This window comes from Bombina bombina, chromosome 1 (genome assembly GCF_027579735.1).
Source record: "Bombina bombina isolate aBomBom1 chromosome 1, aBomBom1.pri, whole genome shotgun sequence".
Taxonomy (NCBI): Eukaryota; Metazoa; Chordata; class Amphibia; order Anura; family Bombinatoridae; genus Bombina; species Bombina bombina.
The window spans coordinates 1,332,597,308-1,332,609,638 of record NC_069499.1 but is presented as its reverse complement, the minus strand read 5'-3'; the positions used below and the strand labels follow the sequence as shown (position 1 = coordinate 1,332,609,638).

General features: G+C 39.6%; 1 protein-coding gene across 1 annotated transcript in view; it reads right to left on the bottom strand.

Moving 5' to 3' along the window:
* LOC128649086 (mixed lineage kinase domain-like protein) overlaps positions 1-12,331 on the bottom strand; it is a 166,059-nt gene that overhangs the window by 72,297 nt on the left and 81,431 nt on the right. The window lies entirely within an intron of this gene.

Here is a 12,331-nt window from a genome sequence, read left to right as displayed (position 1 = left end):
ATAAACTATTAACCCCTAAACCTAATGCCCCCCTAACTTTATATTAAAACTAGAATTTAACTACAAATTAAATTAAACATTAAAAAAATCCTAACACTACTCTAAAAATTACAAAAAGTATCCAATTACAAAAAAATAAATAACTAAATTACAAAAACAAACACTAAATTATCAAAAATAAAAAAGAATTACACCTAATCAAATAGCCCTACCAAAATAAAAATAAACCCTAGCCTATAATAAATTACCAATGGCCCTTAAAAGGGCCTTTTGTGGGGCATTGCCCCAAAGATATCAGCTCTTTTACCTGTAAAAAAAAATACAAACACACCCCCAACAGTAAAACCCACCACCCCTACAACCAACCCCCCAAATAAAATAACTATCTAAAAAACCTAAGCTCCTCATTTCCCTGAAAAGGGCATTTGTATGGGCATTGCCCTTAAAAGGGCATTTAGCTCTTTTACATGCCCAGACCCTAAACTAAAAATAAAACCCACCCAAAAAACCCTTAAAAAAAAAAAAAAACAACACTAACCCCCGACGATCCACTTACAGTTCTTGAAGTCCCGCTTGAAGGATCCATCCAGCCAGAGAAGTCCTCATCCAGGCGGCAAGAAGTCTTCATCCAGACGGCGCAAAGCGGGTTCATCCAGAAGACATCCGGTGTGGAGCATCCTCTTCATACGGTTGCTGCCGTAAACTGGAACTTCAATGCAAGTGACGTCATCCAAGATGGCGTCCCTTGCATTCCTATTGGCTGAAAGATTTCAATTAGCCAATAGGATTAGAGCTGCTAAAATCCTATTGGCTGTTCCAATCAGCCAATAGGATGAGAGCTCAATCCTATTGGCTGATTGGAACAGCCAATAGGATTTTAGCAGCTCTAATCCTATTGGCTGATTGAAATCTTTCAGCCAATAGGAATGCAAGGGACGGCATCTTTTTTAAGGGTTTTTTGGGTGGGTTTTACTTTTAGTTTAGGGCATGTAAAAGAGCTAAATGCCCTTTTAAGGGCAATGCCCATACAAATGCCCTTTTCAGGGCAATGGGGAGCTTAGGTTTTTTTTAGATATTTTTTTTTATTTGGGGGGGGTTGGGTGGTGAGTTTTACTGTTGGGGGGGTGTTTGTATTTTTTTTTTACAGGTAAAAGGGCCGATATCTTTGGGGCAATGCCCCACAAAAGGCCCTTTTAAGGGACATTGGTAGTTTATTAAAGGCAAGGTTTTTTTTATTTTGGGTGGGCTTTTTTATTTTGATAGGGCTATTAGATTAGGTGTAATTCTTTTTTATAATTTAGTGTTTGTTTTTTTATGTAATTTAGTTATTTTTAGTTATTTTAATGTTTAGTTTTTTTGTAATGTTAGGTTTTAGTGTAAGGCAGGTTAGGTTTTATTTCACAGGTAAGTTTGTATTTATTTTAACTAGGTAGTTAAATAGTTAATAACTATGTACTAACTAGTCTACCTAGTTAAAATAAATACAAACTTATCTGTGAAATAAAAATAAAACCTAAGCTAGCTACAATATAACTATTAGTAGTTTATAGGTGGCGGTGACATCGGGAGCAGCAGATTAGGGGTTAATAACTGTATGTAGGTGGCGGCGATATCGGGGCGGCACATTAGGGGTTAATAGCTGTATGAAGGTGGCGGCGATGTCGGATGGGCAGCAGATTAGGGGTGTTTAGACTCAGGGTTTATGTTAGGGTATTAGGTTTAAACGTAACTTTTTATTTCCCCATAGACATCAATGGGGCTGCGTTACAGAGCTTTTCATTCCGCGATCGCAGGTGTTAGGCTTTTTTTTTGCCGGCTCTCCCCATTGATGTCTATGGGGAAATCGTGCACGAGCACGTCAAAGCAGCTCTTGATTTCAGTGCGGTATGGAGCTCAACGCCACCATATCGTCTGCACAAGCCTGCTTTTTTTAAACTTGTAATAGCAGCGCTATAGGGAGGTGAAATAACGCCATTTTTGTGCCGGTCGTTAAAATCCCTATAGCACTCAAAACTCGTAATCTAGCTGATAGTTTGTTACATATTTAGAAGAGACAATTTAAAGGGACATTAAACAGCTAATTTAATGAATCCAAAAATATTTAAGTGTCATAAAACATCTTTGGAATGTACTTCCATTTTTTACATTGCATATACTATACCCAAAGAGGGTGGCGTGGATACTGTAGATTTCAGTGACCCCACAACATGCTACTAATGATCAGTGATAATCTATATCTAACTGAAACTGGTCACAGCAAAGGATATAAGATAAGTACTACTCAATAGGCTTCTTTAAATGGTATTTCCCTGGGCTGCAAAACATTGAGAACATGGCACTTGTCTGCATACAAAATACATGTTTTAAAGCACTGTCTTTGTAACAGTGATTGTTTATGTACACTATGTCTGTATAAAATAACTTTAAAATGCAGCCTCAATGAATCTGAGGCTCAAGGTTATACAGCGTCCCTAAAAAAAAAAAGTATTGTGCTAGTGATAAAGTTGGAGGTAAAAACGTAACTGTCAAACAGCACTGCATACAAAGTTTATATTAGAGTGCTATAGATTTTTCTGTTTAAAGAGACATATTACTATTTTTTTCTAACTTGTATATGAAATAGCAGCAGTTAAACATATTAAAATAATTTTTGATGTAAAAAACAAAAACAAACATAAATTTATTCTTACCAGATAAATGAATTTCTTTCATGGTCTACGAGAGCTTACTCTTGGGAAGTACATCACCTGGCCACCAGGAGGAGGCAAAGACACCCTACACCAGAGCTTGAAGTATTTCTCCTACTTCCCTTTCCCTCCGAGTAGTATGTATAGCCAAAGGATAGGAGGAAGAAATATGAAAGATAGTAGGGTAAAGAGATGCAAACTAGAACTGTCGCCATTAGAAAAATTGGACGGGTTTGTGAACTCTCATCACCAAGAAAGAAAATCAATTTATTATTAGGGAAGAATAAATTAGGTTTTCTTTCTAATGGTGGTTAGAGTCCAAGAGACCTTCTTCTTGGGAACTATACCGATGCTGTGGAATCCACAAAAAACGGGTGGGACACAAAGGTTAAGGCAGATACCTATTTATCAGGAACAACCGCCTGAAAGACCTTCCAACCAAAAGCTGCCTCCGCCGAGGCAAAAACATCAAAATGATCAAATTTAGTGAAAGTATAAACTCACAACCTTTACAGAAAGAATTTTTAAAGCAAACTTTGTCCCAATTAAAGGTACTATTATCCGCTTGGAAGAATTAATGTTCTTAAAATGTATTTCCCAGACTGTTACATCTCCTCCAAACTTTACAGATTTTCTTACCAAAGAACTCTCTCTCGGGTATCTAAAAAAAAAGACTTAGTGATTTTGTATGGCATAAAAAATGTCCTAGAATAAATAAACAAACTTTGCAAACCCCCTAAATACCAGGGAGCGTTGGGGATACCCAATCTAACATGGTATCGCCAAGCTATTTTCATGCAATCTTGAAGAGAAACAACGGATCCGGAACCAGGTAGCCAGTGCCAACAGTGCTTTATTCATGCAAGTGATAAACAAGAGGTACAGCTCTTTCTATCTGACATGTTTTGCGCATGCGTACATGCGCTTCCTCAGAGATTTTCATATTTTCATGCAATAATTAGTTGATTGGGGCATACCTTATAACCATAAACGTTTCAATCCATTAGAACATCTGATTTCTGGAGTAACCCATTTAGGCAGTCTATTGCTAGTATTTGAAAAACTTAGAAAATACCCTTCTACGCTATACCTCATTAATTAAAGAAACATTTTACATTTGGGAACAAATACTACGGTCATACCCCTATATTTCTTCAAGGCCGTCCCCACTAACTTATCTACTTGAGAATGGGAAATTTACTCTAGGATCTAAATTTGACAAATTTCTTTCCGTGACTTTACGATACATACATTAACTAATAATGAATCCTAATATTCACAAATCTGAGTTAGTGGAAAGAGGCTTTTTATGTTTCCAGAACTGATTTACCTATTGATGAACACAATTTTATAACTTGACATAAACACTAAGAATATTGTCAGACCTTTAACTAAATGTGAAAAATTATGTATACGGACTCCACCGATAGAACATACCTTATCCATGATTAATAAAATTTTATATTAGAACCCTCCTGGTTTCATCCCACCATTTTTAGAAAGCTGGGACAGCGACCTGGGAGTTGTTATACTCCCTCAGACAAAAACTTTAATAGAGACTGTGGATGGCTTGATTTAAATGTATCTTATTTTGTCAATCTCAGTTGAGTATATTAATCTGGATTTAAGTTTAAACTCGACACTGGACATTTTTAAAACATAATGTACCATTTTGACAATTATTCTTTTTGGACTCTATTATTTTTTTTTTAACAAATGTGTGATTATTTTAGCATTTCACGTCTCTTTCCGATTCCTGGTTCCCTGACATTAAAAAAATTAACAAAAAAATAATAAAGAGTCCAAAGTCATATGACAAGCCCGGAGTCAAAGCCAGTGCGGGTATTCAGACGAGCCGGGTCAGGAACACCAATATAAGCGAAGTAAGGAACAAGCCAGGGATCAGGAACCAGAAGGGACATCAAACAAGCCAGGTTATACACAGTCAGGAACACAGGAACTCACAGAGAAGTCAGAGACAACGCAAGGGCAAAGGCAAACAGGACTGAGGCAGTTAAATAGGGAATGACGACATCATCATACTGGGACTGCAACTTGTCTCTCTCTGATGATGTTCTCCATCAGCCCCAACGGTCTACTAACTGATCAAAGATTTCCTGGTGGAGATACTATTCCCCTGAGTGTAACATCTGATGACTCAGATAATCTGCTTCCCAGTTGTCAACCCAAGGTATGTGAATGGCTGAAATGGTGCATTGATGAAACTCTGACCAACTCAAGATGTGAGAGATTTCTTACATCACTAAAGAAATGCAGGTACCCCCTTGATGGTTGATGTAGGTCACTGCCGTTATATTGTCCGACTAAAAGCGAATGAAGGGAATTGAGCAGAGCAGTGGCCACGCCTAGAAAGCCCTGAAGATCTCTTAGAGATCCAGGACAATCATTGGTAGTGTTTCTTGAGGAGACCAAACACCCTGAGGCTCGAGCCCCAGACCGCTCCCCATCCTGACAAGCTGGCATCCGTGGTGATTATTTTTCACCTTGGACAAAGGAACCTCATACCCAGAGAATGGGAATGGGAGACATCCACCACAAAAAAGACTGTCTTACATATGGATCCAAATGCACTGAGACAGGTTGGAGTAATCTCCATTCCATTGTCTCAGCATGCAAAGCTGGGGAGGCTGCAAATTAAACTTTGCAAATGGCATGGGGTATAAAGCCCCCACCATCAGACCCACGACCACCATGCAAAAGTGACTGAAGATTCAGATAGGCTGACTGTAGCTTGAGTTTGCGTTGGTCTGACACACTTTGTTTGAGTAGTGAGAGAACTCGTGGCCACATTGACCTTTAACATATGACTGAGAGAAACCAGAGTAGTCTCTGTGTGAGCAGTCGCTGAAGGTAAAAATGGAGCCTGTAATAATATATAGTCCAGGTAGGGAGCCACAGCTATACTTTGAGTCCTGACAACTTAGAGAGGAGCCCAAAGAACCTTTGTAAAAATCCTGGAGGCAGTGGCAAGACCAAAAGGTCAGAGCTATAAATTGATCGGTCTAGAAATACAAGAGCAAAGAAACAGATGATGTTCCTTGTGGATCGGAATGTGCAGATAAGCATCTTTCATATCTACTGTTGACATTAACTCACTCTGAAGGACTAGAGGCACAACAGACCTGATTGTTTCCATCTTGAAGTAAGGTATTCTTAAAAACTTGTTCAAAGGTATTTAAGTCTTGAATGGGCCTGAGCTTGCCCTTCTTTTTTAGAAAAATGAAGAGATTGAAATAAAAACCCTTTGATTGATCTGCCAACTGAACTGGGATGACACCCATATTCTCCAGATCCCTTACACATTGAAAGAAAGCAGCTCTCTTTTCTGGTCTTTTGAGATGTGAGACAGAATGAACCTCTCCCGTGGAGGCCGAGACCGGAAAACTATTCTGTATCCCTAAGATACAATTTACAGCACCAAGGATCCTGAACTGATCAAGACCAGGCCTTTTAAAAAAGGCTTAATCTGCCCCTGTAATATATGCCTGCATGATATCAATGTTCTTTTAAGACCGACAATCATACTGTTTGGGGAGTATCTGCATTCAATTTACCTGCCTAATCATTCATGCACCCGATTCCCTCAGCCTCTTTTTAAACCATCTCAGGCCTAATGTGCATTGCATTAGCTTTAAAGTTTTGTTCCAGAACAGGAGGTCTGCGACTGTTCCTGCATGGATTTTACCAGCATATTCAAACTACAGCCTTTCCTTTTAGCTATGCTTAAAATCATCTAATATCCATATAAATCCATTTTGTTTCCTGGACACTGCTACTTAAACTCTGAACTTTATTCTAAATTACAAGTATGCATTTGGTTATAATCACTCTCTAATTACTACAACAGCATCTTATTATAACTATTCTCTGCTATGCGTCATAGCTGAAATATCCACCTCCAAATATGTTAATATATTCAGAACACTGCATCTATGTGTTCAGTTAAACAGCTTTCCTGTGATTCTCCAATATATGCTCAAACAGTATTTAATGCCTTAAATTTGCAACTTGTCTATCACTCTATATAATATTATGTACTGTGAACCTGCAACAAACCTTTGCATCTATGAGTCAATCTTCTACCAGTTTACTCTGAAACCTGAACATCTTATATTGCTATATTTTTCACTCATGAATCCTGCAGCTACTCCTATTAACTGTAAGTCACAGTATCAATTTATGTTTCCATTGAAGCCAGAATATATTGTATACATATGTTTCACTCTCCATGAATTCTACAATAACTTCTTGCAACTATGAATCACAGGTAGCAGGCCTGCAGTAGACTCTGTGCTGAGAACTGCTTAGGAAAGTGCTGCAAAGCTGTGCAGGTAGATGGACAAAAAACAATTTGCTAAGTAAACACTTCTTTATGGGAAGTGTAAAATCGGTAGGACTTCCTTCAGATGGGTCAAGCCGGGTAGCTGCTGAACCAGTCTGCTCCATAATATAAACGATAACGAGAAAGTAAGGAAATAAGCATTGTGAACACAATGCTATGACACCCACATGTGAAAAGGGTTAAATGCATCTATGAGAGAAAAGGAGATCCTAAATCCTCCTTTAAACCCCCAAAGATGTAAAGAACATGAATAGGCACCCTATTTACCGCCTCAAGAAGTAGGCAAAGTGAGAACTAAAGTTAGTAACTACTAACAAAGTTGCCTAAAAATTACAGTTAAATGCATTAATTACTGTGATTATTCCAAATAATGCCCACCCCTGCTCCAGTGCCACAAGAATGATCCGTAGAGCAAGTGATGGCTGTAGCGCTATTGCTCCTGCCAGAGACAGTGCAGAGTGAAGAGCAGGCGGGAGCGTGCCAAAAGCCCTCTTGTGGCGGGGAAATACGCAACTCCTTTCTCACTAACAAGAGTGTGAAGTGCACACAGAAAGAGAAGTGTTCTACTAGGAATGAACAACAGCTCAGTAGCTTGTTCTATAGCAAGGTATCACCTAGAAGCATCATCTTTTAGCCCAATTGTGCTTTTCACAAAGGAGAACTTTCCTGAAGTATATCAGTCTGATCCCGCTGAGTAAGGTCAGTCCAGCCCCGAAAAACCAGGCAATCCTTCTTTGAACAAGGAACATAACCCTAGATTATCTTATTGGCTTTTATTGGGCCTCGGCAGTGAGGTGCAGTCATATTCCTCTGAGTACATTGGGCAAGGAGTCCATGTCTGGTATCCCCCCCCCCCCCCCCATCACCCTTAGGGAGACTTCCCCATGGTTATAATAAAAGATTGTGAAGTGCGCCCTGTCCCCGCTCTTACAGAGGCCACGCTGCTTCCTCTGCGCTCCTGAAAGGAAAGCAGAGCGCTTAGTAACCTGATTGCTGCCTGAGCAGAGGGATTTAAATGAGTTGATACCTTAAAAGGGGATCCTAGCAAGCACGCTCCCACTGTGTAAAAAACATCTGAGAACCCCTCTTCACACTTACCAAGGGACCCAAAAAAGATCTTAAGGCAATATCTCCACATTAAAACACTCCATCCCAAGTAAATTGAAGTCAATCGAACAGGCCTCTCTGCTTTATGACTTAACCCTGAGGGACCTGATATGAACGCCTCCACACTGCAGGAGAAATCTTGTATTAGTGAACCTGCTAGTTTGGGAATGCCTAGCGGCATGGGAACAGTTACGGCACTACTCTCAAGTAGCCCCTCACCCGTCCCCAATCACTACTATGGTTGGCCTCCTCTCTGGCCTACTGGACTCACACCCGACCTCCTGGGCCAGACTGGGTATTTTGAAGGTAGCGGACCTTTGGTCAGCGACTTCTAGAGATGCATTTGTTTCACTTAACCAAATTGAGAGCTCTTTTCCTACCCCGCCGTACATGAAATTTGAATATACCAGGGTCACTAGCTTTTTGGCCAGTTGGGGTTTTAAGCCTTTACACTCTCGCCAACTAACCATTTTGGAAACTAGATGGCAGCAAGGGCTTAGGTTAGGAAAACCCTTATCTCTTCATTACTCTATAATGGAAGGCGCGATTCCGGTAGATAAAGCCCTACATATTTATAAATGGGAACAGAAGCTAGAGTTTACAGCATCCACTAAAGAATGGCACCGTACACTTCTTCTTACAAAAAAAGCACTACACTGCACCACCATATATGAAACCTACGTTAAATTACTCACGCACTGGTATTATGTTCCAGCACGGCTTGCCGCAATTTTCCCTAAGGCCTCCCCGATCTGTTGGAGAGACTGCTCAAGCATAGGTGACATGACCCATATCTGGTGGAGCTGTCCCAAATTGAAGTCCATCTGGAGCAAGTGCTTCACCACACTTGTGAACATGGGTATTTCCCTCCCTAGAACCCCAGAGACAGCCCTACTTCACTTAGGAACATGTAAACTGCCCAGACATTATAGCACACTCTGTATATACCTCTTTTCAGCTGTTAAACTTAATATAGCCAGAGCCTGGAAAAGAATGAGTCCCCCTACTTGGTCTGACATTGTCCTAGCAATGGCTTACATATACACTATGGAAAAAAAACATATTACACTATGGGAAGGTCTGACTTCTTTGAATTAGTTTGGATGGATTGGAAGAGTAGATTTGACACCTCGTGGCTACCCAGCTTTATGACCTAGGATAACCTCTCCCCTGCCTATGGGAAGTGTCCACTGCCCCACATCAGATATGCCAGGCCTGCAGGCCCCATCATAGGCCTAGTTTCCCCTCCCATTTCAGTTTCCTATTCCCTTCCCCAAGCATCCCCTCCCTTTCCTTCCTCTCCCTTTCCCTTCATTTCAGAATAGTGTGAATGATTCTGACTGCCCCCACCCTTGGAGAAAGTGGGAGAGCAGGAATCTCAGAATTATATATTGTTTCTATTGTGTTATCACTGTATCTGTTATATTGTATTTGCACAATTGTATTTCTTTGAGACTTTGAAGAAACGCTTTGGTCGTACAGTTGTTGTACTTATATATTTTTTCAGAAAACCAAATAAAATATTATCAAAAAAAACAAACAAAAAAAAACACTCCATCACCTCCTGTGTACAAACCTATAAACTGTGCACAAACCTCCTGCACAGCAAAATCACCAAGCAAAAATGGGAATCTTTAGTATAGGATAAAAACTAAAGTGTATGTCTGGCCAAAGTACTAGGTATGTATCTGTATGTAGCCTGTGGGCTATGTGAGACCGGGGTACTTAGCCCACAGCAAGATCCCACTACACTGCTTTTACCCTTTAGCTGCAGTATCTGCAGGGTGCAGTACTATACTGTAACGGAGGATATAATGAGGGAGTACATCTTCATAGCTAAACAGGAGGAGGCTAAGGAACTATCCCAGCAACACTTGTGGCCAGTTTGTGACCACAAATCCAGGAAGGAGATTCACTTTGCACAGCCTGTACTCACCTAAATCCCCCTCTTTCAGGAACTAGCCATTGAGGGGGAAAAATAAAGTAGTTATTCCTGACATTCTCATACAAAAACAGGACACCTCTATCCTGGCCCTCTAGTAGATAAGGCAAAGAACTACAGTGAGGCAAAGGGAAGTAGGAGGGATACTTAAAGGGACATTATACACCCATATTTTTTTATCTTTATTGGATGTAGCATGTTGCTAACATGTAGTGTATCCCTAATGAGCATTGGTAACATAATGGAAGTATATTATTTTTCTAGCCGAACGCTCTATTTTTTTTTAAATTTACCAAGAATACGTTCGGCCGCTCTGGCTATGCGCGCTCCTGTGAACAGCATGTGTGCCATTAGCCTTGTCTTCAGCATGGGATCGCGGCAGCGCGCATATGAGTGCCTTGATCCCATGCTTCTCATTGGCGGTGACGTCATCTCTATTGTGAAGAGCGCAATAAAATGCTCCTCACAATAGAACTTTCAGCTAATGTAAGTAATAGGCATAAGGATCGTAAGCTCTGCAAGGCACAAACTTGTAAAATGTCGTTTACATTTATCAGGCGATATGGAAAAAAAAAAAAAAGGCAGTCCGTGCTGTGCGCATCAGTAGGTGTAGAATAATATGCGCATGCTCAAAAACATGCCGTGCACGGGCAAGCCGTGCACGTAAGAGCTAGCGAATGCTCAATTAGAAAGGGGAAATTTAAAATGGTAATTTGAATAAATGACCTTATTGGTCAGTAGTTTAAGAGTATGCTAATGCCTGCACATCCTTAGCTCTGCCCTTCTCTGTAGGTGGAGCATTACGGCGACGGGCAAACAGTGAAACTGTAAGTTACAGTATAAATTTTACAAAGATTTCTAACATGTATTTTTATTACGTTGGGACATATTTACTAAATAACAGTAAAGGTGTACATAAACTGTGAAACAATATTAGTGCATAATGGTCCTTTAAAGCTCTGGTGTATGGTGTCTTTGCCTCCCTCTGGTGTCCTGGTGATGCAATTCCCAAGAGTGAGATCTGATTGACTCTCACCACCATTAGAAAGAAAAGGTATTAAGCAAATGATGATTAAGTTTAAGGTGACACAGGAAGTGGATAAGTGCAACAAAGTTCTCTGACTCTACTGCTCGCTAGCTGACAGGAACAACTCCAACAGAAAAATGTTGTTTATTCACCACAGCAGAAAAAGTTCTGTAACACATTTGGGGAGGTGTTAAAAGGCTCTTGCTAACACCAGTCTGGTGCATGGTTAAATAAAGTATTTAACTCATATTTATAAGTATTTAATGTAAAATCAAGGTTCATTATTGAAACAGTAAAGTAAAGGGATGGGGCATATGACAAAGTGCTGGACTGGTAAGGGATCAAAGGTGTATAAGTATTAGTGTGTGTGTGTATGCATGCCCTGGCCAGCACGTCCCTTTAGTACATATAATAGAATATAAGACTGGAGGCACTGTGTGCGATGATAGCCACATTGAAGGTGACAGGCTCCTCTCCCATAAATATACACTGTGTATTAGGGTATGCAAAATGTAATCATTAAATAGCAAAATTGATACATATATGCAATTAAAAACTGCAAGTGAAATGGTGCCTATATCTACTAAAAAAAACATTTATACACCAATGGCCATTGGATTCTAAATCAATAATATATATATATATATATATATATATATATATATATATATATATATATATATATATAAATAAATAAAGAGCTCTATGCATCATAGATCAGACAGTGTCCGTTTAATAGAACTCAAATTTCGCTGTCTGTGAGGACTAGTGTGGTCATTAAAAGAACTAGTATATGACGATATCCTGAAAAGAGTCTTTTAAACTAAACTGTCTTAAGACCGTCCATATGATAAGAAAAGATTGCGTCTCCCAGTAAGACCGTGCATTACAATTGGAAGCATTTCTATATTACTTTAAACTTGAGCACAAAACTAAAAGCACTAAATGATTTAACTTGAGCAATGCTAGCGCTAATATTTTTGTGCTCCACTTGTAATCTAGGCCTTACTTCTGTTTATTGGAACTTCTGTATTTGGTCATACTGAACATTGCTTCATATCCCCTCATAAGGGGTTATTTAGCAATGTTATGGACTCTTTGCCTCTTTTGATATCTTTCAATCATATGGACATCAGCTGATGACATTTACTTGACTTGCCTTCCACTTTACCAATTTTTTTTTTGTATTCTTGAACAATGAATCA